The sequence below is a fragment of the Zingiber officinale genome, chromosome 6A (genome assembly GCF_018446385.1).
Source record: "Zingiber officinale cultivar Zhangliang chromosome 6A, Zo_v1.1, whole genome shotgun sequence".
NCBI classification, from domain to species: Eukaryota; Viridiplantae; Streptophyta; class Magnoliopsida; order Zingiberales; family Zingiberaceae; genus Zingiber; species Zingiber officinale.
In genome coordinates, this window is record NC_055997.1 from 66668813 (window position 1) to 66693743 (window position 24931).

Consider the following 24931-nt stretch of genomic DNA (forward strand, 5'->3'; position numbering starts at 1 on the left):
TTTTTTTTTTTATCAAGATAGAATATTTCACTTTTAAGGTAGGAAGAAAAGTACAAAATTATTTTAATTAATTAGCAAAATGGATAAAAAAACGCTTAATGAATGAATAATTTTTAGTTAATCTAATGGATTAAACGTTATTTAATAATTTGATAGATTCTTATTAAATTATGAATTTCAAATAATATTTTCGTATATATAATTTAAGTGAAGTTTTTGTAAATAATTAAGAGAATGTTAAAAGGTTTTAATTATTTAGATATTTAGTAAAAAAGAGTTTCATTAAATGAAAAATGGTTTACATAATATGGATAGATTAAATGAGTTAATTGTCTTGATAATAATAATGATTTTATTATTTACTATTAATTATTGATTAAATCATTTAATTATAGAAGTTCATAAGATAAAAATAAATATCCTTTAATTATTTTGATAATAATAATGTTTTTATTATTTACTGTTAATTATTGATTAGGTCATCTAATCATAACAATTTCATAAGATAAAAAATATCTCTTAATTGTTTTGATAATAATAATATTTTTAGTAATTACTATTAATTATTGATTAAGTCAACTAATTATAGCAAATTCGTAAGGTAAAAATAAAAAATACTTGGTCTTGATAATAATAATATTTTTTATTATTACTATTAATTATTGATTAAGTTAATTAATGATAACAAGTTCAAAAGATAAAAATAAATATCTCTTAATTTTATTGATAATAATAATGCTTTTATTATTTTCTATTAATTATTGATTAAGTCAATTAATGATAGCAAGATAAAAATAAATATCTTTTAATTTTCTTAATAATAATAATGTTTTTATTATTTAATATTAATTATTGATTAAGTCAATTAATTAAGCTGGGTACTTGGATTGTAAAAAAAAAAGATGAACATAATTATCTCTTTTTCCATTTAAAATACTTGAAGATAAATATCATACAATATGTCAATATTAAATATAAGTAAATAAATATATAACAAATAAAAAAAGAAGAAGAGATGATTAAAAAGAGATATACTATCTCGGGTTTTTTATCCTTGGAATTTCAGTTTCTTCCGGTAAGTTTTCAACCTGCCACATGAAGAATTCAACTTAATAAGAAATCTGATTCAACACTAAAACAACAAGAGATTGAATTCTGATTACTGCTGTTCAAAAATTAACTTCAGAATTGACACTAAACAGTTGCTTTCTGTAATGCATTTCAGTATTCTGCTTCATATCCAGCTGCATCCATCTCCCTTACTCGAATCCATGATTAGAAAAGATAGGCACATTGGTCTTGCTCTTCAATTCAGAACTGATTTCAGAAATGGAGAGGAATTCTGAATCCTGTTTTTTTTTTTAGACTTCAATTTCAGAATTCAGTTTTAGTATTCAGGGAAGTTACAGTTTTGATAATGGCAGATTTAGGAAGGAAAGAAAAACCCAACGTTAGTGAGGAATCAAGATCTTCACTTAAAATCCAGATCAGAAGTTGCAAGGAATACACAGATTTGTCAAATGCTGGATGGAAACCAGAAAGTAACGGTACAGATTCAGCTTCTAGCAAATTCCAGGTTCGTTTTATCAGTTTTAAATGTGTCATTTCAGATATCATCTTTAGGATTTTGCTTCAATGAATTTTGCAGAAGCTACATAGCATAAGATGACCATACATATTTTCCACTCAATCCCAATTACATATCTGTTGAAATCAGAATTTCAGAATCTTTACAATCTGGATTCGTATACTCTTTTTTTCTTCTTTTAGATTTTTTTTTTGAATAGCTTGAAGTGTTCATTAATGTGGTTCAGGTGATACAACAATCAACAAACCTGCAATTAGCTTCATTCCCTGCTCGATGAGTTCTGGGTGGAGGGGCAGAACCTGAGCTCGGCTGCATCAGTCCGGATGCTGAAACAGCGGCTTTACCAGTAGCCGATGAAGTCGTCAAAGCCTTGGATGCCCTGGCTCCTTCCCATGCTCTTCCCTTGGAAGGGCAGCTCCTTATCGGTTGTGACCCCAAAATGTCCTCCTTTGAGGACTAGACTAATTTTCGCTTCTATGAGGTCCCGGCCTCAGTCGCTGACTTCCGACTCTCACCTGATCCGTTTGGATTGGATGGGAGATGGTGGTTGTTTGGGTGTCTGATCCCTCTTCTGGGGTCAGACTTTGGCTCGAATCTCAACCTCAGGCTCAGCCATCTCGGGAGACTCCCCCAATTCGACGACAAGGGCCGGTGTCTCTTTAACAACATAGGTGGACATATAAAGAAAAGATCCCTAGTCTCAGCCACAACCCCAGAAGGCTCGGCTGCAACAATAGCGGAATCATTCACCAAAGAAGGATGAGGTGATGGCAATTCTGAGGAACCCTCATCCTCATCCTCCGAGTGTTGATACAGTCTGACCAGGCTATTATTTTGATGTTGACACTGATTTAAGTTTGTATCAGATATTAATTGAACTCAGACTGATTAATGATCAAGGTTGATCATGAGGAGAGGAAAAGTCCAAGTACGGATACTTGGCACGCGAAGTCGGAGAGGGCTCGACAGCTCGTTCTCCGGACTAGGTCAGAGAGGGCTCGGTAGCTCGTTCTCTGGACCGGACGAAGTCGGAGAGGGCTCGGCAGCTCGTTCTCCGGACTAGGTCAGAGAGGGCTCGGTAGCTCGTTCTCTGGACCGGACGAAGTCGGAGAGGGCTCGGCAGCTCGTTCTCCGGACTAGGTCAGAGAGGGCTCGGTAGCTCGTTCTCTGGACCGGACGAAGTCGGAGAGGGCTCGGTAGCTCGTTCTCTGGACCGGACGGAGTCGGAGAGGGCTCGGCAGCTCGTTCTCCGGACTAGGTCAGAGAGGGCTTGGTAGCTCGTTCTCTGGACCAGGAAGACGTTAGGGTTTAGGGCTGGGAGGCTCTAAAACTAACACAAGGACATTGGATCGGTCTGTTGACTGATCCAGTGATACTCTGGTTGTCTGGATCGGTAAGCAGACCGATCCAGTGATACATTAGTCACCTGATCGGTCTCGTGACCGATCAGTGACCACACAGAAAGTCTCTATGGGTTATCTGATCGGTCTAGGGACCGATCAGTAACCACACAGAAGCATTCTGTGGGTTATCTGATCGGTCTACAGACCGATCAGAAAGAAGCGATCAGAAAGACGCTGGGACTCAAAGAGAGAGGGGGGATCGGTCTGTGGACCGATCCACCCATAGGCTAATCGGTCCACAAACCGATCAGACTCTTCCCAGACTGATTAGGATGAGTCCTGATCGGTCCAGAGAGCTATGGATCGGTCTGTTGACCGATCCACAACATGTCGTTTGTTTCTGCTGCTTCTCTGATATTTCTGATTCACTTCTGATTCACCTGATCAAATCATCTGCTGTGAGATTTTTAAGTTACAGGTTGCAGGTATCGTGCCATTGGTTAATTTCAAATGAAGCTCCATCAGAAGAATAAGAACAAGTGCCCTTTATGCTGTATTTCACTGCAAGTGATGCAATTCGAGCTTCAACGTTCACTGGCCGCGATCAGTTGGACTCTTGCTCATTGGTTCGAGCTCAGAGACACTAGTGAAGACCATGGATGGTATTGGTGTGAGTTCAGAGAACCAGATGAGAAGGAAAAGTGATTGGCGATGCCTGAGTTGGTTGCAGTGATTCGACACAGGTGACAGTGATTCGGGACAGTGAGAAAGCAGAATAAGAAGAAGGAAGAAGAGAGGTTTGCGAAGGTACTTGAAAAACTCTCTGTCGATCAAGAGGTTGTGTTGTTGAGCTCTTGACTGAAGACTTCCTTCTGTCTTTGCATGCGTTTTTTCTTCGTGGCTGTAAGTTTCATTTGTTCATTCCGTTAGCCACAAAACTCTGTAAGTCATTGTGCTTTGTTTTCAAATCTATTCTGTGACTTTTGTGGAGAGGTTACTCCACCGAGAAGGAGAAACACTTAGTTGGATTTTGTCCGGGGTGTGATCTACCGAAAGATCAAGGGATCGTCCACCTTACGGACACGCCGAGGAGTAGGTGCAAGTTATCCCCGAACCTCGTACATCGTTTTGTTAGTGGTGGTTTGTTCTTTTCCTTGCATCAGTTTTCATTTTACTTATTTCCGCTGTGCTAACAAACTCTTGTGAGGAAATTGATTGGATTTTTAGTGGAGGCTATTCACACCCCCCCTCTCTAGCCATCCAAAGGTCCTAACAAGTGGTATCAGAGCTTGGTGCTCTTCATCCGGAGTAACACCCGAAAGAGCAAGAAGATGGCTATGAAGGAAGGTTTTAGTACCAATCGCCCACCCTAATTCGATGGAGCGGACTTCCAATATTAGAAGAGCCGTATGGAGTATTATCTCAAGACCGACATCTCCTTGTGGTTCTCAGTCAAGGAAGGTTTCACACCTCCGAAGGATGAAGAAGGTAAGGAACTAGAGTCGTCAAGGTGGTCCGCCGAGCAAACTCGCAAAGGACAAGCCAATGCCAAGACGGTGGTCACCCTACAATGTGGAATAGCCAAAGATCAACTTGTCAAGGTAGGTCCATTTGTGAGTGCAAAGGATTTGTGGAACAAGCTCATCGAGCTCCAAGAAGGAACTCGAGACTCTCGGATCGCCAAGAGAGACTTGTTCCTAAACCAACTACAAAATCTCACCATGAAGGAGAGCGAAACGGTAAGTGAACTGCACGGAAGGTTCAAAGAGATCATCAATGGTCTTCATTCCGTGGATGAACGCGTAGAAAATCACGATCTCGTAAGGTACGCTCTCAAAGCCTTCCCAAGGAATGCCTTGTGGTCATCTATGGTAGATGCCTACAAGGTCTCCAAGGACCTTTTAATTGTTAAGTTAGATGAATTCTTTTGTGAAATGGAACCTCATGAACTTGCTAACAAGGGTCAAAAAGAGAAAGGCATTGCTTTAGTTGCAGGAGAAAAGAGCAAGGATGGAAGAAGGAAGAAAGAAAAGAAGAAGGAGAAAGAAATTCCTACATCCTCATCCTCCTCCGAGTCCGATGATGAAGGAGGATCATCATCAAGCGAGATGGCCAACTTTGTGTGGAGAATCATGAGAAGGAGCCGGAGATACAAAGGGAAAGGTAAGTCTATTGATCAAAATATTGATAAGACTAACGTTACTTGTTATGAGTGTAGCAAGAAAGGACACTATCGGAGAGAGTGTCCAAAACTCAAGAAGAAGGAAGAAAGGGCCAAGAAGAAGAAAGCTCTCAAAGCTTCTTGGGATGAATCCTCCTCAAGCTCATCGGAGGAAGAGAAGGAGAAAACCACTCGTCAATTAGCACTCATGGCAAGGGAGGAATCGGACTCCGAAAGTGATACATCAGCCGTGGCTTCATCATCTTCGGATGATGAAGAGGTAACTTCTCCACATTTAGAAAAATGTTATAAAACTATTGCACATTTATCAACTTTGCTTAAGAAATCAAAAACTGAAATCAAATTATTAAAAGAAGAAGTAGAACACTTGAAGACTCTTAGGGAAGATGAGGTTGATGACCTTCATCAAGAGCTTCTTGAGGATGAAAACAAAGCTCTAAAGAGTGAAGTTGAGAAACCCAAGAAAATGCTTGAGAAATTCTCAACTAGCTCTAAGACCTTAGATATGATTCTACATGCCCAAAGGGCGGTCTACAACAAGGCTGGATTAGGATATCAACCTAAGGAGTCTAGTTTCATTTCCTTAGTGTTTAGAACCCAATTTCATAGATCACTTGCTTCTAGGGTTCATGAGACTAGGAAGGGTGTGACCAAGGCATGGGTTCCTAGGTCTTTCATTATAGATGCATTAGGTCCCAAGATTTGGGTTCCTAAAACATCTATCTTTCGTGTCTTGTAGGCATTTGTCAAGGGGGAGCATCTATCAACTTGGTTTGTTGATAGTGGATGCTCCAAGCACATGACCGGGGACAAGTCACTCTTTACTACACTTCAAAACAAAAATAGAGGTAATGTGTCCTTTGGTAATAATGGTAGTCTTAAGGTTATAGGAGTTGGAGATATTCAAATATCCGAATGTCTCCAAATCAAAAATGTCCTTCTAGTCAAGGGGATGACTTTTAATCTCCTAAGTGTCAGCCAATTGTGTGATACGGGTTACACAATTGAGTTTCATTCAAGTCAATGTCTGGTCAAACACATTGACACACTTGACACGGTACTAGTAGGCACAAGGGTAGACAACATTTATCAAGTATCCTTTAAAAGTGCTACTAATGCCTCTGCTAAGTGTCTCATGTCAAAAGAAGAAGAATCATGGCTGTGGCATAGAAGGTTGGCCCACATAAACATGAAGAACATTCGAAAGCTGGCCAACAAAGGATTAGTGCGAGACTTACCAAGCATCAAGTATCAAAAGACAAAATTATGTGATGCATGTCAAAAGGGTAAGCAAACAAAAGCAGCTTATAAAGGTAAAAGCGCTGTAAGTACATCTAATGCTCTAGATCTATTGCATATGGATTTGTTTGATTGCAGTAATGTTATTTCATTGAATGGGAGTAGATACTGTTTAGTGATCATTGATGATTTTACTAGATATACATGGACCTTCTTTTTGAAAAATAAGGATCAAACCATAGATGTTTTTGTTTCCTTTTGTAGAAGAACTGAAAATGAAAAATCAACAACAATTAAAACAATTAGAAGTGATCATGGTGGAGAATTTCAAAACCATAGATTTTTAGAATTTTGTCAAGAAAAAGGATATAGGCTTGAGTTCTCTACTCCAAGGACCCCACAACAAAATGGGGTTGTGGAGAGAAAGAACCGAGTCTTGCAAGAGGGAGCACGAAGCATGCTCAATGAGTACTCACTACCGAGCTACTTATGGGCTGAAGCGGTAAATACCGCTTGCTATGTGCAAAACCGAGTCTTGATACATAGGTTTTTAGGAAAGACTCCCCATGAACTTTGGTTTGGGAAGCCCCCTACAATTAAACATCTTAGGGTGTTTGGTTGTAAGGTGTTTATCTTGAACACCAAGGACCATCTTGGAAAGTTCACGGCTAAGGCTGATGAAGGGATACTAGTCGGGTACTCTCTCACCAGCAAAGCTTATCGAGTCTACAACAATAGGACTAAATTGATTGAAGAGTCCTCGGATGTAGCATTTGAAGAAATCCCTAAATCAAATGATCAATCAAGGGATGTAGGAGAAATTCAATTTGAACTTAGAAATCTAAGTTTAAATGATCAAAACATAGAAAGAGTCGAAGTTGACTCCGATGACGATGAGCAAAGGCAAGAGAGGACTCAGTCTGATCCTTTACCTAATACTGAGCCCTTGCTTGTGTCTAGTGAGACCATTCATGAGGCACCGCCAACACCAAGGCAATCTAGGATAGCCTCTAGTCATCCCCAAGACCAGATTGTGGGAGACATTCAACAAGGGGTTAGGACTAGGTCATTCTTTAGAAATGAGTCTAATGAGGTCGCCTTGATCTCAGAAATTGAACCAAAATTAGTTGATGAGACATTGCACGATCCTGATTGGATCATAGCTATGCAAGATGAGTTAGGTCAATTTGAAAGGAGCCAAGTGTGGGACTTAGTTCCTAGACCTAAGAAGACCACCATTATTGGAACCAAATGGGTCTTCAAAAATAAGTTAAACCAAAAGGGAGAAGTAGTAAGAAACAAGGCAAGACTTGTAGACAAGGGCTATAGTAAAGTCGAAGACCTCGATTATGATGAGACTTATGCTCCTGTGGCTCGATTAGAGTCCATTCGTTTAATGCTAGCCTTTGCTGCACATAGAGGCTTCAAGCTCTATCAAATGGACGTTAAATCAGCCTTCTTAAATGGTTTCATTAAAGAAGAGGTCTATGTTGAACAACCACCGGGGTTTGTGAATACCGAAGCTCCAAGCCATGGGTACAAGCTCAAGAAAGCTCTTTATGGGCTTAAACAAGCACCTCGAGCATGGTACGAAAGGTTGTCAACTTACTTATTAGAAAAGGGTTTTGTAAGAGGTCAAATAGACCCAACACTATTTCTGCGTAGAGATGGTGAAAACATATTTGTAGCCCAGGTGTATGTCGATGACATAATTTGTGGCTCAAAAAACAAAGGCTATTTGAATGAATTTATCACTCACATGGAAAGTGAGTTTGAGATGAGTCTGGTGGGAGAATTGACATTCTTCCTTGGACTTGAAATCAAACAAACTCGAGATGACATTTATGTCCATCAAACAAAATATACTCAAGAGATGCTCAAGAAATTCAAAATGAATGACTCTAAGGAAGTATCCACTCCAATGGCGACAAACACTCACCTTGACAATGATGAGAGTGGAAAACCAGTTGATCTAACGCAATATAGAAGCATGATTGGTAGTCTTCTATATCTCACAGCTAGTAGACCAAACATACTTTTTGCTGTGGGCATGTGTGCTAGATATCAAGTCTGTGCCAAGGAATCTCATTTAATTGCAGTTAAGAGAATATTGAGATACCTTAAGGGCACAATTAGAGTAGGTCTATGGTACCCTCATACGGAGTCTTTTGACTTGATAGGCTATACTGACTCCGATTATGCTGGGTGCAAATTGGATCGGAAAAGCACTAGTGGGGGTTGCCAATTTTTAAGTTCATCATTGGTTAGTTGGTCAAGTCGGAAGCAACATTGTGTTGCTCTCTCCACGACCAAGGCTGAATACATTGCCATGGGAGAGAGTGTATCACAATTGTTGTGGATGATCCACACTCTAGAGGATTATGGGCTTTCGTATAAGGGAGTGCAAGTGTTGTGTGACAACAGCAGCACAATAAACCTAACAAAAAACCCAGTCCATCATTCAAGGACCAAACATATTGAAGTGCGTCACCACTTCATTAGAGATCACGTAGCTAGGGGAGACATTGCACTCACCTATGTTGAGTCAAAGTCAAACCTAGCCGATATTTTCACCAAACCTCTTCCGGAAAATGAATTTAGTCATTTGAGGAGAGAATTGGAAATGTGTTTGGCTCAATAGGTCATTAGGACCCCATCATGATCAATAAGGACAATTAAAACAACAAGAGAAATAGGGAAATTAATTTGGGCAACTTGGGAACATCTCACACAAACTATAAGGTTTAACAAATGATTTTTGTTTGCTAGAAATGGGGTGAGATGCTAGGATCAGCCGAATTATTCAAAATGTATCATGCATCCCTTGAATAATTAGGATAAAGAGACATAAATTGAGTATGAGGAAGACCATTATATAATTCATGTGTATTTGGTTCCTAGATCTTACTCATATATTCCAACCAAGGAAACTTGGTTGGACCTTTACCTAGAAATTATGTAACTTTGGTTGATGGACTGTTTGATACATTTGAACGATGCTTTTCATGATTTTGATTGATACTAGGATAAGTCCTTGAAAGAATGATAGCAAGCTGGTTATATTTTGACAAACTTGAAACTAAACATAACAAAGGTCGAAAATTTCAGTTTTCAGGCCTTAAGTTGTCTGTTTTCTAAATGTCTGCAACTTTAGGGCTATAAACAAGTTCAGACCATAATTTTTAAGTAATAGTTATGCTTGTAGATCCTCCAGGTTCTAGGTTCTGAACTTGGAAGTTTTCCTAGAGAAACTTCCACGAATTATCGAACATCTCTATGAATTTCAGTTACTGAAATTACTAATTTCAGTTACTGAAATTACTGGAGAGATCTAAGTATCAGACACTGATCGGTCTACGGACCGATCAGGTCAGCCTGGCACCCGCTACTGATCACTTTCTGATCGGTCTACAGACCGATCAGAGAGTTCCCTGATCGGTCCGGAGACCGATCAGATCAATCCGGTACGCAAGGCCACTGATCATTTTCTGATCGGTCTACAGACCGATCAGGAAGTTCCCTGATCGGTCCAGGGACCGATCAGCGAGTACTGATCGTCTCCTGATCGGTCTGCGGACCGATCAGGATGTTCCTGGATCGGTCCAGGGATCGATCAGGAGGCTCCTGATACCTCCTGATCGGACAGCCGTCCGATCATTTCATCAACTGTACACCCATCAGGAAACCCTTAAATCTTCCCGATCTTTTCTTTCCTTCTTTCACGCAGAAGCCCTAGCCGACTCTTCCCTACACCTCACCTCTTCTCTTCTCTTTGCACGCCGGAACCCTAGCCGAAGCCCTAGCCAAAGCTTAATGGCACCAAGGTAACTCCTTACTTCTCTAGAACTTAGCATTTTGATTTCATTTCTCACCATATTTGTGCTTTTTGTTTCGGGTGTTGGTGGCTCCGGTGCTCATTTACTTCCCATTGTATCCCATTGTTAAATCTTAGGAAGAAACAAGTGGGTGAGGGGACCTCTAAGTCACCTGAGAAGTCTAAGTCTAAGGCTCCCTCTCGTCCTCAACCATCTATCTCGGGGAGATTCCCTAACCACCATTTTGAACAAGCTTTTAAACAACGGACCTTTAAATTACTTCCTTGTAGGTCTGTAGATCGTAAATTCATGGACGAATTTTGTCCAACTGTGTCAGAAATCATTGCCTACTACAAACTTGACTTACTTGTCTACTTAGAATGGGATATCAACTATGACTTGGTCTCTGAGTTTTATAACAACCTTCATCAGACTAATGATGTAAGTTATAAAACAAAAGTTGCTAAGTAGACTCTTGATTTCAGTTTCTCATCCTTCTTTGACTATCTCGGTTGTCGGAGGTGTTCCGGTAATGTCTTTTCGATATATCCTGACTTACCAGATCCTTTACCTCCACCCTTTGATATCTCATCTGACGATATTTATGAGTACTTCTTCAGATATCCTAAACCGGGTGGCCTTGATGAGCTAGATGTTGACTTCCCTACTTTTGCAGCCTTGAGATTATCTCCTCAAGACTACATTCTTTTTAAAATTGTCACAAACTGCCTTATGCCTATCACATCTAAACCATTGTCTGAGATCCGACCATACCATTGCCTGATACTTTATGGATTGCATCAGCATCTCGACTTTGACATTATGTCCAGCATCTACTCTTCGATCATCTCCTATAGCGAGCCAAACAACTTCACTGTTTATATGCCTTATGGGCATATAATTACAGATTGGCTCGAGACCCTTCAGATTGATGTCTCCAAGGGTAGAATAGTCAAGATGGTCAGGCAAGATTGCAGACTTGGGAAACGGGCATTTTCCAAGTCTGGCATCATAGGACAAAATGGGGATGTTCGGTGGAAGGATGGGAGAGCTCGAGGTGAGTTACCACGGGGACCTCCACGACAGGTTGCAGCTGCTCCTATTGCTGCTGCTGCTGATAATGGAGAGGCAGATCCTAATCTGCGCTGGCAGATCGCCGAGCTGGAGAGTCGTTTTGATCGTCACGATGAGCTACTGGTTGCTGAGCTCCACGGGCTGCACGCCTGGATTGACCAGCGCTACGATGAGTTACGCAGTCAGCAGTTGGCGACACATCAGGCGATTATGGGATGGATGGCCAGATACCCACCTCCGCAGGATTTCCCGGGCTATCCATCCTCGAGCAGCGGCGTGCCACCTCAGGGACCCACTCCTCCCATTGATGATGCTGATTCTCCTCATGATGAGGAGGCTGACTGATACACATTGTCCTTTGATGTCATTTTGACTGTCTATGTTTTGGATGTTGTTTGTTGGATATTTATGTCTGACCTGGATACTTGTTCATTTCATCTATGTATGTTGTTCATCCTCTTGTTTTCCTTATGTTTCACTTCTTATTGGTTTTTAATATGCTGTTCATATGCCATGTCTTGTATGTCTCTTATTTCTTTATCACTGTCTTATAATACACGTAGAGGTATTCTAGGTGAATTAAGAAAAAGACAGTATGGGTTAAGGGGGAGTCCTTAACGTTCTCTTACCTAATTCGCACCTTTTTGGTGTTTGACAAAGGGGGAGAAGATAACTAAGTTTAGAGATAAATGGAAGTTTGGCTTTAGGGGGAGGACCTTGACTCCTCTATCCTTACATGGTGTAGTATCTGTCTTAGGAGGAGGATCTTGATTCTCCTAAAATTAGGGAAATATGGAAATATGAACATTTCTGATCTAAACTTAAATCGTGTTGTCAAACAACAAAAAGGGGGAGATTGTTGATACAGTCTGACCTGGCTGTTATTTTGATGTTGACACTGATTTAAGTTTGTATCAGATATTAATTAAACTCAGACTAATTAATGATTAAGGTTGATCATGAGGAGAGGAAAAGTCCAACTACGGATACTTGGCACGCGATGTCGGAGAGGGCTCGACAGCTCGTTCTCCGGACTAGGTCAGAGAGGGTCCGGTAGCTCGTTCTCTGGACCGGACGAAGTCGGAGAGGGCTCGGCAGCTCGTTCTCCGGACTAGGTCAGAGAGGGCTCGGTAGCTCGTTCTCTGGACCGGACGAAGTCGGAGAGGGCTTGGCAGCTCATTCTCCGGACTAGGTCAGAGAGGGCTCGGTAGCTCATTCTCTGGACCGGACGAAGTCGGAGAGGGCTCGGCAACTCATTCTCTGGACCAGACGAAGTCGGAGAGGGCTCGGCAACTCGTTCTCCGGACTAGGTCAGAGAGGGCTTGGTAGCTCGTTCTCTGGACCAGGAAGACGTTAGGGTTTAGGGCTGGGAGGCTCTAAAACTAACACAAGGACATTGGATCGGTCTGTTGACCGATCCAGTGATACATTAGTCACCTGATCGGTCTCGTGACCGATCAGTGACCACACAGAAAGTCTCTGTGGGTTATCTGATCGGTCTGGGGACCGATCAGTAACCACACAGAAGCATTCTGTGGGTTATCTGATCGGTCTACAGACCGATCAGAAAGAAGCGATCAGAAAGACACTGGGACTCAAAGCGAGTGGGGGGATCGGTCTGTGGACCGATCCACCCATAGGCTGATCGGTCCACAGACCGATCAGACTCTTCCCAGACTGATCAGGATGAGTCCTGATCGGTCCAGAGAGCTATGGATCGGTCTGTTGACCGATCCACAACATGTCATTTGTTTTTGCTGCTTCTCTGATATTTCTGATTCACTTCTGATTCACCTGATCAAATCATCTGCTGTGAGATTTTTAAGTTACAGGTTGCAGGTATCGTGCCATTGGTTAATTTCAAATGAAGCTCCATCAGAAGAATAAGAACAAGTGCCCTTTATGCTGTATTTCACTACAAGTGATGCAATTCGAGCTTCAACGTTCACTGGCCGTGATCAGTTGGACTCTTGCTCATTGGTTCGAGCTCAGAGACACCAGTGAAGACCATGGATGTTATTAGTGTGAGTTCAGAGAACCAGATGAGAAGGAAAAGTGATTGGCGATGCCTGAGTTGGTTGCAGTGATTCGACACAGGTGACAGTGATTCGGGACAGTGAGAAAGCAGAATAAGAAGAAGGAAGAAGAGAGGTTTGCGAAGGTACTGGAAAAACTCTCTGTCGATCAAGAGGCTGTGTTGTTGAGCTCTTGACTGAAGACTTCCTTCTGTCTTTGCATGCATTTTTGCTTCGTGGCTGTAAGTTTCATTTGTTCATTCCGTTAGCCACAAAACTCTGTAAGTCATTGTGCTTTGTTTTCAAATCTATTCTGTGACTTTTGTGGAGTGGTTACTCCACCGAGAAGGAGAAACACTTAGCTGGATTTTGTCCGGGGTGTGATCTACCGAAAGATCAAGGGATCGTCCACCTTACGGACACGCCGAGAAGTAGGAGCAAGTTATCCCCGAACCTCGTACATTGTTTTGTTAGTGGTGGTTTGTTCTTTTCCTTGCATCAGTTTTTATTTTACTTATTTCCGCTGTGCTAACAAACTTTTGTGAGGAAATTGATTGGATTTTTAGTGGAGGCTATTGACACCCCCTCTCTAGCCATCCGAAGGTCCTAACACCGAGGCCCACATGCCTTCCACATATGTTAGGTCCCACTTCAAGCTCTTGTTCATTGATGCATTCAACATGGTTTGATCTGCAAAGATGGGAAAAATTAGTGGGTGAAAGGGGAAATCTAACCAAAGAAGCACCTTACTCATCCAACATGACTACATTCAGGCTTAACCTGTTAAGATTTAAAATGTTTTATTTATTAAAAGTTTTAGTCATTCTTAGTTTGTCCAAGTCTTTAGGTGTTAGCCATTCTTAATTTATCTGAGTCTTTAGATATCTAGCTATTTGATTCTTATCTATTGATCCTACTATATATGAGATAGAGTTTGAAAAGTTCCTATGTAAAGCCTATTTATAGGCTCTATTTCTTCATCAACGAGCAGAGCTTTTCTATTTCCAATACATCTCTTTTGCTTTTCCTTGCCAATACATCTCTTTTGCTTTTTTCCTTACCATTGTATCAGTGGTATCAGAGCCAAAAAGAAGCAACAACTTTCATCTTGCTGCAACAAGACTCAATGGTGTCTAACAATAATTTTGTGCAACTTGCGATTCCACGTTTTAATGGTTACTATGACCATTGGAGTATGCTGATGGAGAATTCTTTTTAAGATCAAAAGAATATTGGCCAATCATTGAATCTGGAATTCAAGCACCAACAACAGATGCAGTCTTGACCGATGTCCAAAAAATAGATTTGGAAGGGAGAAAACTCGGAGACTTGAAGGAAAAAAATTACCTTTTTCAAGCAATTGATTGTCCCATCTTAGAAACAATTCTTAGCAAAGAAACTTCCAAAGATATTTGGGATTCCATGAAGAAAAAATATCAAGGCTCTGCTAGAGTGAAACATGCACAACTTCAAGCTTTGAGAAGAGATTTTGAGACTCTGAAAATGAAGGATGGAGAATTCATCACTAGTTACTGTGCCAGGACTATGGATATCAATAACAAAATGCGATTTCATGGTGAGAAGATGGAAGATGTCACCATTGTGGAGAACATATTGCATTCCTTGATACTAAAGTTTGATTATGTTGTGTGTTCTATTGAAGAATCCAAAGACATAGATGCATTTTCTCTTGATGAACTATAAAGCACTTTGCTGGTCCATGAACAAAAGATGAACCGAAGTTCAACTTCAGAGGAGAAAGCTTTAAAGGCTTCTATCTCTACTCTTTTCTCAAACTCTAGAGGAAGGGGTAGAGGTAGAGGTAGAGGAAGGGGAGATCGAGGTAACAGTAGGTATTTCGAAGCCAATGATGGTCATTTTTGACAAGATCAACATTTTGACAAATCAAAGGTACAATATTTTAGATGTCTTAAATTTGGACATTATCGTTCTAAATATTATACTAAGCTACCTGAAGACAATGAAAAGGAAGTGCAATCAAATTTTGCCAAAAAGCAAGAAGTGAAAACTTTGTTAATGGTTGTTCAAGCTAATCAGGAACTTGAGTCTGATGTTTGGTATGGGGATACGGGCTACAGTAACCACATGTGTGCAAGTAAGTTTTCTTTTTCTTATTTAAATGAAGGCTTTCATTCTACAGTAAGTTTTGGTGACTCTTCCACTGTGAAATTGATGGGAAAAGGTAATATAAAGATAAGAACCAAGAATGGTTCTATAGAAATAATTTCTAATGTCCTTTACGTTCTTGACTTGAAAAGTAATCTGTTAAGTGCTGGTCAATTACAAGAAAAGGGTTATGTAATCACTATTCAAAAGGGTGTTTGTGAGATTTATGATCCCACTAGAGGAACCATAGCTGTTGTACTAATGAACTTAAATAGGTTGTTTCCATTGAAGATTACAAGTGTGCAATCTTGTTTGGTGGCTAAAGTAAAAGACCTTTCTTGGTTGTGGCATTTTCGTTATGGCCACTTGAGTTTTGACGGATTGAAGATCCTCTAGTAGAAAAATAAGGTGACAGGTCTTCCTCAAATTAGTATTCCTTCCCAAGTTTGTGAAGAATGTGTTGTTAGCAAACAACATCATTCTCAATTTCCTCAAGGGAAGTCATGGTGAGCAAAAGATGTTTTGGAGCTAATTCATTTTGATATATGCAACCCGATAACATCATGTTCTAATGGAGGTAAAAGGTATTTAATTACCTTCATTGATGATTATACTTGAAAAACTTGGGTTTATTTTTTACAAGGAAAATCAGAAGCATTTTATGCATTTCAAAGCTTCAAGGCTCGTGTAGAAAATGAAACAGGAAACACCATTAAGACCCTTTGAATAGATCATGGTGGAGAATATTGCTCAAATAAATTTGAAGTTTTTTGTGAAGTTCATGGTATTCGAAGAGAGCTGACAGATGCTTTTTACACCCCAACAAAATGGTATATTAGAGAGGAAAAACAGAACTATCCTCAATATGGTGGGAGGCTTGTTGACAAAATGGAGAATTCCAAAACTTTTTAGCCTGAAGCAATAAATTAGAGTATTCACATCTTGAACAAAAGTCCCATACTTGCTATTCCAAATATGAGAAAAGGAAGAAACTTGATGATAAGGGGGAAAAGTGTCTTTCTTGGTGTTAGTGCAGTATCCAAAGCATATAAATTATTTAATACACAAACCAAGAAGATTGTGACCAGCTGAGATGTTGTCTTTGATGAGGAAAAGTATTGGGATTGGAATATGCAACAACCTACTCAAGCTCTTTTTGACAATGATTCTGAAAGAAAGCCAACATTAGCAGTCTATACACCTGAAAATTCATCAGAGGATAGTTCAACAACTACTGAAATTCTGCCAATAACTGCTAAAATTTTTCCAACAGTAGTAGAAGCTACTGATACAGTAGTTCAATCTCTTCATCGGATACGAAGAAGGCATGCATGGATGAAAGACTATGAGGTAACAGAAATTGAAGATCTAATCACTCATTTTGCCTTATTTTTATATTGTGATCCTACAACTTTTGAAAATGCCATCAAAGATGCAAAATGGTGTAAGGCGATGGATGATGAAATTGAAGCTATTGAAAGAAATGATACTTGGGAGTTGACTGATCTTCTGAAAGGGCACAAAACCATTGGTGTAAAGTGGGTCTTCAAAACAAAGCTAAAAGAAAATGGTGAAGTTGACAAGTATAAGGCGCGTTTAGTAGCTAAGGGATATAAGCAAGAATATGGAGTCGATTATACAGGAGTTTTTTGCTCCCATTGCAAGACATGACATAATCAGATTGGTGATCGCATTAACGACACAAAACTCATGGTCTATTTACAAGCTAGATGTCAAATCGACCTTCTTGCATGAAAACTTGGAGGAGCTGGTATTTGTTGAACAATCCCTTGGTCATATTAAGATCGGAAATGAGCATAAAGTATATAGATTAAAGAAAGTCCTTTATGGATTAAAACAAGCTTCACGAGCTTGGTATAGTCGCATTGAGGCCTGTTTTCTTAAAGAAGGCTTTCACAAATCTCCATATGAACACATACTTTTTGTTAAAATTGGAGAAAAGGGGAACCACTCATTGTTTGCTTATACATAGATGATCTTATATTTACTAGAATTGATGACGTCATGTTTAAAGAATTCAAGAATTCTATGATGGTTGAATTTGAAATGTCTGATCTTGGTATGATGCATTACATCCTTGGCATAGAAGTAGTACAATCAACTAATGGAATCTTTATTTCTCAAAAGAAGTATGTGAGAGAAATTTTAGACAGGTTTCAAATGAAGGATTGCAATCTTGTAAGAACTCTAATTGAGTTTGGCTTGAAGATAAACAAAGATCATGAAGGGAAGAAGGTGGACAGTCCAATTTGTAGGATTGAAAGCGCTGGAGCACTCTTGGCTATTTCATTCGTTTAGAGTAAAACACGCAGCAGAAAATAAAATACACAACGCAAACACAAAGACTTTACTTGGTTTGGAGCTTGTGGCGACTCCTAATCCAAGGCCCGCACGTAAGAGTACTTTCGATGGGCAATCACTAATCAATTCAAAATAGTACAAAAAGATTACAGTTGTACTACAAGGAACTTTTAAATGAAAACGATATCGACAACTCTGTATGAGTAAACCTCTAGAAGAATAATCGTCGGAGCTTTTGAGCATTGTGGAAGCGTTTTCTGATCATCTCGAAGAAGCAGAAGTCGTTCGTTGTGCTATTCTGAAGCTTCTGGTCAGGCTACTTTTATATGCTATTTCAGGTGTCCGGAACCCCTTGGGGCACCTGGACCACATGGCTCGGTCACTCCGCGCATGCCACATCAGCTTGTATATAACTTTTTGAGTTCCAGGTACCTAGACCGACTCCGAGCGCTCGGATCAGCTCGGGGTGCCCGGACCAGTTCTGAACGCTTGGACCCCTTCCAGGCGCTCAGACTAACTTTCTATAGCCCTTATTTTCTGCAAAACAAAGTTAATCCAGACAAAAATAATATAGATATAATAGGAAATTATGATAGCCTCTGACTGTCCTATTCTGACTTTGAGTTTTGTTGAAACTCTAGGTTGAACCGACTCTTACTGTTCCCTCTTCGGGGAATGCGTCCTCACCTACTCCTTTTAGGAAAAGTTATCTGTTGCTAGTCTAGTCCTCTAGACCGACTGGACTTTTGCTCAGCTCCCGACGCTTCCGGTCTTCATACTGGACGTCCGCTCCATGACCCGTCCAGTCTTCCACCCGATTCGCGACACCAGGATTTGAACCTAGAGTCCCCGACTCTAGGATTTTTGCCCGAATCCTTTGACCCACCAAGACTTTCTGCCTAGGTTTACCACCCCCTAGGGTTTTCGACCTGCCTAACCGTACTTAGGACTTTTGCCTAAGAACACTTAGGACTTTCCTGCAATCATTCAAACTAGTTAGATTACAAATGACCTTAACTTTGAACCCTTTGCCATTATCAAAACTCATGCTCGATCGTCGGATGCTTCCCATACCAACATAATTTACAAACAAATTGTTGGTAGTTTAATGTATTTAACTGCAACAACACTAGACATAATGTATTCTGTGAGTTTAATAAGCAGATATATGGAAAATCCAACAGAAATACATTTGTTAGCTGCCAAGAAAATCCTTCATTACTTACAAGGAACTAAAGATTTTGGGCTATTCTTCAAGAAGGGTGACAAGTTAGAGTTATTCAGGTTTACTAACAGTGATTATGTAGGAGATCAAGATGATATAAGAAGCACTTAAGGCTATGTTTTTATGTTGGGCACATGAGCCATATCATGGTCTTTTAAGAAGCAACCAATTGTCTCCCTGTCAACTATAGAAGCTGAATTTATTGTTGCAACAACTTGTGCTTGTCAAGCTATCTGGTTGAGAAGAATTCTTGAAGAGCTTCAGTTCAAACAAGTTGAAGCTACTACAATTTTTCGTGACAACAACTTAGCAATCAAACTCTTTAAGAATCCTGTGCTACACAGCAGAAGCAAACATATCAATGTGAAGTATTATTTTTTAAGAGATCTCAACAATGATGGAACAATCAAACTGGTTTATTGTCGAAGTGAAGATCAAGTTCAAGATATACAGAACAAGCCACTCAAGTTGGCTACATTTGTAAGGTTGCGTGTGTTGGTGCAATATCCCTTAGGTCAAGGTTGACCTGGTTGACCAAGCTTGAGTCTTGGTTTGGGTTTCGATTTTTGACAATATATTGGGTTTCGATGTTTGACAATATATTGGGTTTCGATGATATGGACAATGCAGGTGCAGTTGTTCATTTGGGGAGATTGTTTGATACAATTCCCATTTGGTCAAGTTGACCAGTTAAGATGTGAAGGAGAGTCAAGTAGGTCAAGGTTGACCGGATACTTGATTGGAAAGTCCTGGTGAGTGAAGTCAGGTGAAAATCCTAGTGAGTGAAGCTAGGTGAAAGACCTGGTGGGTGAAGCTAGGCAGAAGGGAAGTCCCGGTGAGTGAAGCCGGGCAATGGAAAGTCCAAGTAGGTCAAAGGAATTGACCAGATACTTGGCACGAGGAGAAAAGCCCAAGTAGGTCAAAGGGATTGACCGGATACTTGGCACGAGGAGAAAAGTCCAAGTGGATCAAAGGAATAGACCAGACACTTGGTGAGGGAGTCCTAGCTGGTCAAGGGTGACAGGATGCTAGGCATAATGTACGAACAGGTTAAGGTTGACCAGATGTTGGTTTGGGGGGCTTGGGATTTGGTTTTGGGCAAAAACCAGCAGCTGGATCGATCAGCCGATCGATTGGCTGGAGCCCAATCGATCGTCCGATCAATTGGGGAGTCCCCGTGAGAAGCCTTCATCCTAATCGATCAGTGGATCGATTGGGAGGCAGTCACGAGTGCACAGAAGCCAGCTAGATCGATCAGCTGATCGATCCAGAGGTCCCAATTGATCTGTGGATCGATTGGGAAGCTGCGATTTGTCACGATAAGCACTGGATTGATCGGCCGATCGATCCAGGCAAATTCCCAGAGCACAGAGGTGCTCTGGATCGATCAGCTGATCGATCCAAAGCCTCCCCGATCGGTTGGGAGCAATCCAATCGATCGGGATCCGACCATTGGCGCTGGATAAAGCCGTTGGCGTGCGATTCCTTCGACATAGCTCGCACTATTCATCTCAGATCCTCGACAGCAACTCCACAGCTCTCTCTAAGATGCAGATCGCCAGTTCTTGAAGGTTCTTGGAGGCTCTTCCAAGTCAAGAGGTGGATCAAAAGTAAGAAGAAGAAAGCTAGGGTTAGGGTTTCTTGTATTCATTGTAAGCTTTGCTTATACTCTTGTTCCCTTTCCTTTCTTTCTGTATTGAGAGTCTTGTAGGGCTTCTCCGCCTTCAGTAGTTATCGAAAAGGAGTGTTTATTAGTGGAGGTATGTGTGTGTGCGTGGATCCTTGGACTAGTCACCTCTTGTGAGGTGGATACCAAGTAAAATCCATTTGTTAGCGTTGTTGTAGTTGTTTCTTGTATTCTCGCTGCATATCTTTGAAGAAACAAGCAACGTCAAGCATGAAGATAGCGCCGAGCTATTCACCCCCCTCAAGCTACATAATCGGTCCCAACAAGTGGTATCAGAGCGAGACCGCTCTTCACCGGAATCATCGCCGGAAGGGGAAAATCTAGAGGGTGAAGAAGTTGGAGCAAAATTATCAAAGTCAAAGGATTCAAGAAGCTCAACTTCAAGATGCAATTCCAAGATGGACTTGGATTTGACACGAGGGTGGCTCCACCGTACACATCTACAAGTTTCGATCTTTGGAAATCAAGGATCGAAAATTTCTTAATAGTGGAGATAGAGCAATGGTTTGCTCTCATGGAAGGTTTCGAGGCTCCAACAAATTCCAAGGGCAAAGTCCTAAAGAAAAGCAAATGGAGCCAAGAACAAATCCAAAGATGTGAGGTCAATGATAAAGTGACCATGCTTTTGGTCAATCTATTGCCTAGCCACATTCTTGGTAACATTAGAGAGTTCAAGGATGCCAAAGAGCTTTGGAGCAAATTGGCATCAACTCATGAGATCCCCTCCACTGTACCAATCCAAGAAAAATCTAAAGAGGGTGACTCATTGGAGAAAGACCAAGAGGAGGAGAATTCCGAAGTTGGGAGATGCTCAATTTCCAAAGAAGAGGAAGTCCAAGAAGCCTCATCTTCAAAGGAATGCAATGAAGATGGCAAGGAGAGGGCATACTCCTTGTTCTATGTCCAAGATGAAGATGAAGAAGTCTCCACCTCTAGGATTAAGGGGGAACAACTTTTGGTGACACCGGATCAAGAAGAAGGAGAAGTCTCCGCATCCGGGTCAAGAATAGAAGAGGATGAAGAAGCTTCCACCTCCACAAGTCAAGAAAAATCTAATGGAGGAGCATCACTATCGGATCTAGAGGAAGCCTTTACATCCACATCACATGGAGGATCAAGTGCCATCCCTACATGTGAAGGTAAAAATATCTCAATTAATAATAAAAATCATATTATATGTTTTGAGTGTAGGGAGAATGGGCACTACAAGAGCAAGTGTCCCAACTTGGCCAAGAAGAAGGGCCAAGTGGCACCCAAGGGCAAGGAGAAGCCCAAAGAGACCATCCCCACAACAAAGAAGAGCAAGGAGTACATTGTGTGCTTCTTGTGCCAACAAAGAGGGCATTACCGAAGTCAATGCCCTAAGGGGAAGAAGGTGGTCAAGGCTCAAGGAGGAAGCTCAAGACGAGGGGGAGCCTCCAAGGTAAAAAGAAAGGTAACTTTTATTGAGCCTACCCCTTTAAATTATGGTAAAAAGAATGCTAGTTCTAACTTATATCATTTTAATGCTATTTACCATAAGAATAGGAAGCATGGAGACATTAATGAAAATCATATGGCTCTACATGCTAAAACCACTACACCTAGGGCTAGGAATGTAGATAAAAATCTAGGCAAGAACACTAAGGCCAATAACTATAAGCCTAAAAATAAAAACGCTCAAGGATTAAATATGTAACGACCCAATTTTCCCTATTTCAAGTTCTAAAAGTTCATAAAAATATTTGGAAATGCTTTTAAAATATTCTAGAGATTTTTAGGAATATTTAGAGTATTTTTATGTAATTTTTGGAGGTCGTTTAGTATGTTTACAAAAAGAAAGAAGTTTTGACAAAAATGTTGAAGGTGACACTCGAACCCAAGACCTCCGGTCGAACCTGACCCCAACCGGACACAACCAACCAACTGGGCTATGCGTGGTTTGTTAATAAGTATGAAACAAGATATATATAAGTTATAGTAAAGGGCAAAGTTAGACCTAGTTATAAAAGGATAAGTTAAGAGGGATTAGGATATATTTTTCTCCCGAAACCCTTTCTTCTCCTCTGCTTCTCGCGTGCGACGGTGCCATTTCTGCCGAGCGAAGAAATACGAAGCCCTAGCTTCATCTCCGGCAGCCGATGAAGGTCTTCTTCTGGTGAACCTTGCGGATCCAACCTCCTCTCGTCGAAGAGAACGCGTGAGCACGAAGGAGAAGTCGAAGTCCTCATCTCCGCGAAGCCCTAGCTGCCTCCTTCCGGTTGTAAGTCCTAAAAGCAAGGGTAAATACTACTCACATGTGGTAGGAGTTGTTTTCAATTTTGTTTCTCCTTGTTTCGAATCTGCCATGACCTTCAAAGAAGGAACATGGATGTGTTCAAGTTTTTCTATCGTGCCATCATTCCGAGAAGAATTTGCTTCCGTTGTGTTTTCGGAATTGTACCTGTAGTGAATTCTGATGTTAGGGATTCTAGAATAGATCCAAGGTTTTGATTTTTTTCTTACCAATCTAATGAAGCATGATTAGAGATTTCGGGTTGTATGGTGTTAGTTGCTGCCATGACTATAAATTCCGAATATTCTAGGTTGAATAAGAGATCACCTCATTGTGGAGTAATCTGGGTTTGTAATCTTGCTGTGCCAACCAGTTAGATGTTAGGAAAGATGGGCATAAACAAATCCTTAACCTTGCTGTTCGGATTTGGGTTTGTGCCTTGAAATGGGTGCAGAATTAGATGTGTTTTTACCTTAGTAAATGCAGATTTTTTATGGGAACAACAAACAGTTCCATTGGAGCTTAGAACAATGCATTCTTTTTAAGTACAGTTTTAGTTGTTCCATTGAATGCAGAATTCCAGTATGTAGTTCCTTAACACTAGCTTTTATTTGCTATTAGTTGGACATGTACAGCTTTTATTGTGATTAGTAAGCTCAAAGTTGCTTTCTTTTGCTCTATTTTATAGCATGATTAGTAAGTTCAAAGTTGCTTTCTTTTGCTCTATTTTATAGTATGATTAGTAAGTTCAAAGTTGCTTTCTTTTGCTCTATTTTATAGCATGATTAGTAAGTTCAAAGTTTCTTTCTTTTGCTCTATTTTATAGCATGATTAGTAAGTTCAGATTTGCTTTCCTTTACTTTGTTTTATAACATGCTTAGAGAGTTTAGATCTGCTTCCCTTGTGTTATTTTTATATAGCATGCTTGGTTAGTTGTAATCCTACACTTGTTAGATATATCTACAGGATTCTAATAAGCTCTAATCAAGGAGTATGAGAAGTATGAGTAAAGAAAAGACTAGAGTTTAGTTAAAAATAAATAACTAGTAAATTAAAGTAAGAGGCTAGTACCTGACTTCCAAGGTTGTCGTTAAATAAATCCAGGTGACCAATTCCAAGGTCTTGGCCCTGGTAAGACCAAGGTCTTTACCTCATAGGACTAGAGGCTCGCTACCTCAGTCACTATTAGAGAGCGCGCAAAACAAAGATGGTACTAAACCTGGGCCTAAAGAAGAAGAAAAGAAGAAGAAAGTGAAAGAGAAATTAAAAAATTAATTTCTAGTATAAAGATGTAAGAAAATGAAACGAGTATTATGCTTAGAATCAATAGAAGTTTAGTTCTTTAATTCTAAGCTTACAGTAGTAGTTTCATTATTTTCCTGTCAGTTAGTGAGCATGTTTAGTATTCAGCTTTATTTCTGTATACCATGAGTACATGCAGCTTTCCTTTTAGCATTTCAGATTTAGTATTGTTGCATTATTTTTATGCACTTCGAGTTTTTGTGAGATAAATTAGTACTTACTAAGCGTTTCACTTATAGTTTTATTTTCTTTCCTCCTACTGCAGATAAAGGAAAAGCTAAGATATGAAAGGGAGGCGATAGGGTGGTGGTAGTGATGAAGGTGTGTGATGATTGGACTGTGGAGAGATCCAGAATTTGCTGGCAAAATTATCAAGACTTTCTGTTTAATTCTTTTAGTTTCCTTAAGTGTTATTATGAGTTGAGACTGTATTTAAGTTTATTTCTCACTTGTAATTAGTTTACTTTTATTATTTGTGGAGTGATGTAGTTGGTTGCTTTTGCTATAGTAGTTGCTTTGGTTATTGTGTGATTTTGTTACTGCGTGGTTGTGAAAAATGTGTTCCAGCCACCTGTGGCTATGTATATATTATTTGTATTATGGATTTGGTCACCGGTACAGGGGAGACTCTGTCGAAATTTTTCGGTAGGAATTTCTCTGGGTCGTGATAAATCTAACTGATGCTAATAACAGCATCAGTGACACTAGTAAGTAGAGTGATAGATAGGTAACAACCGCCCTTAGAGAGTAGTAGTAAG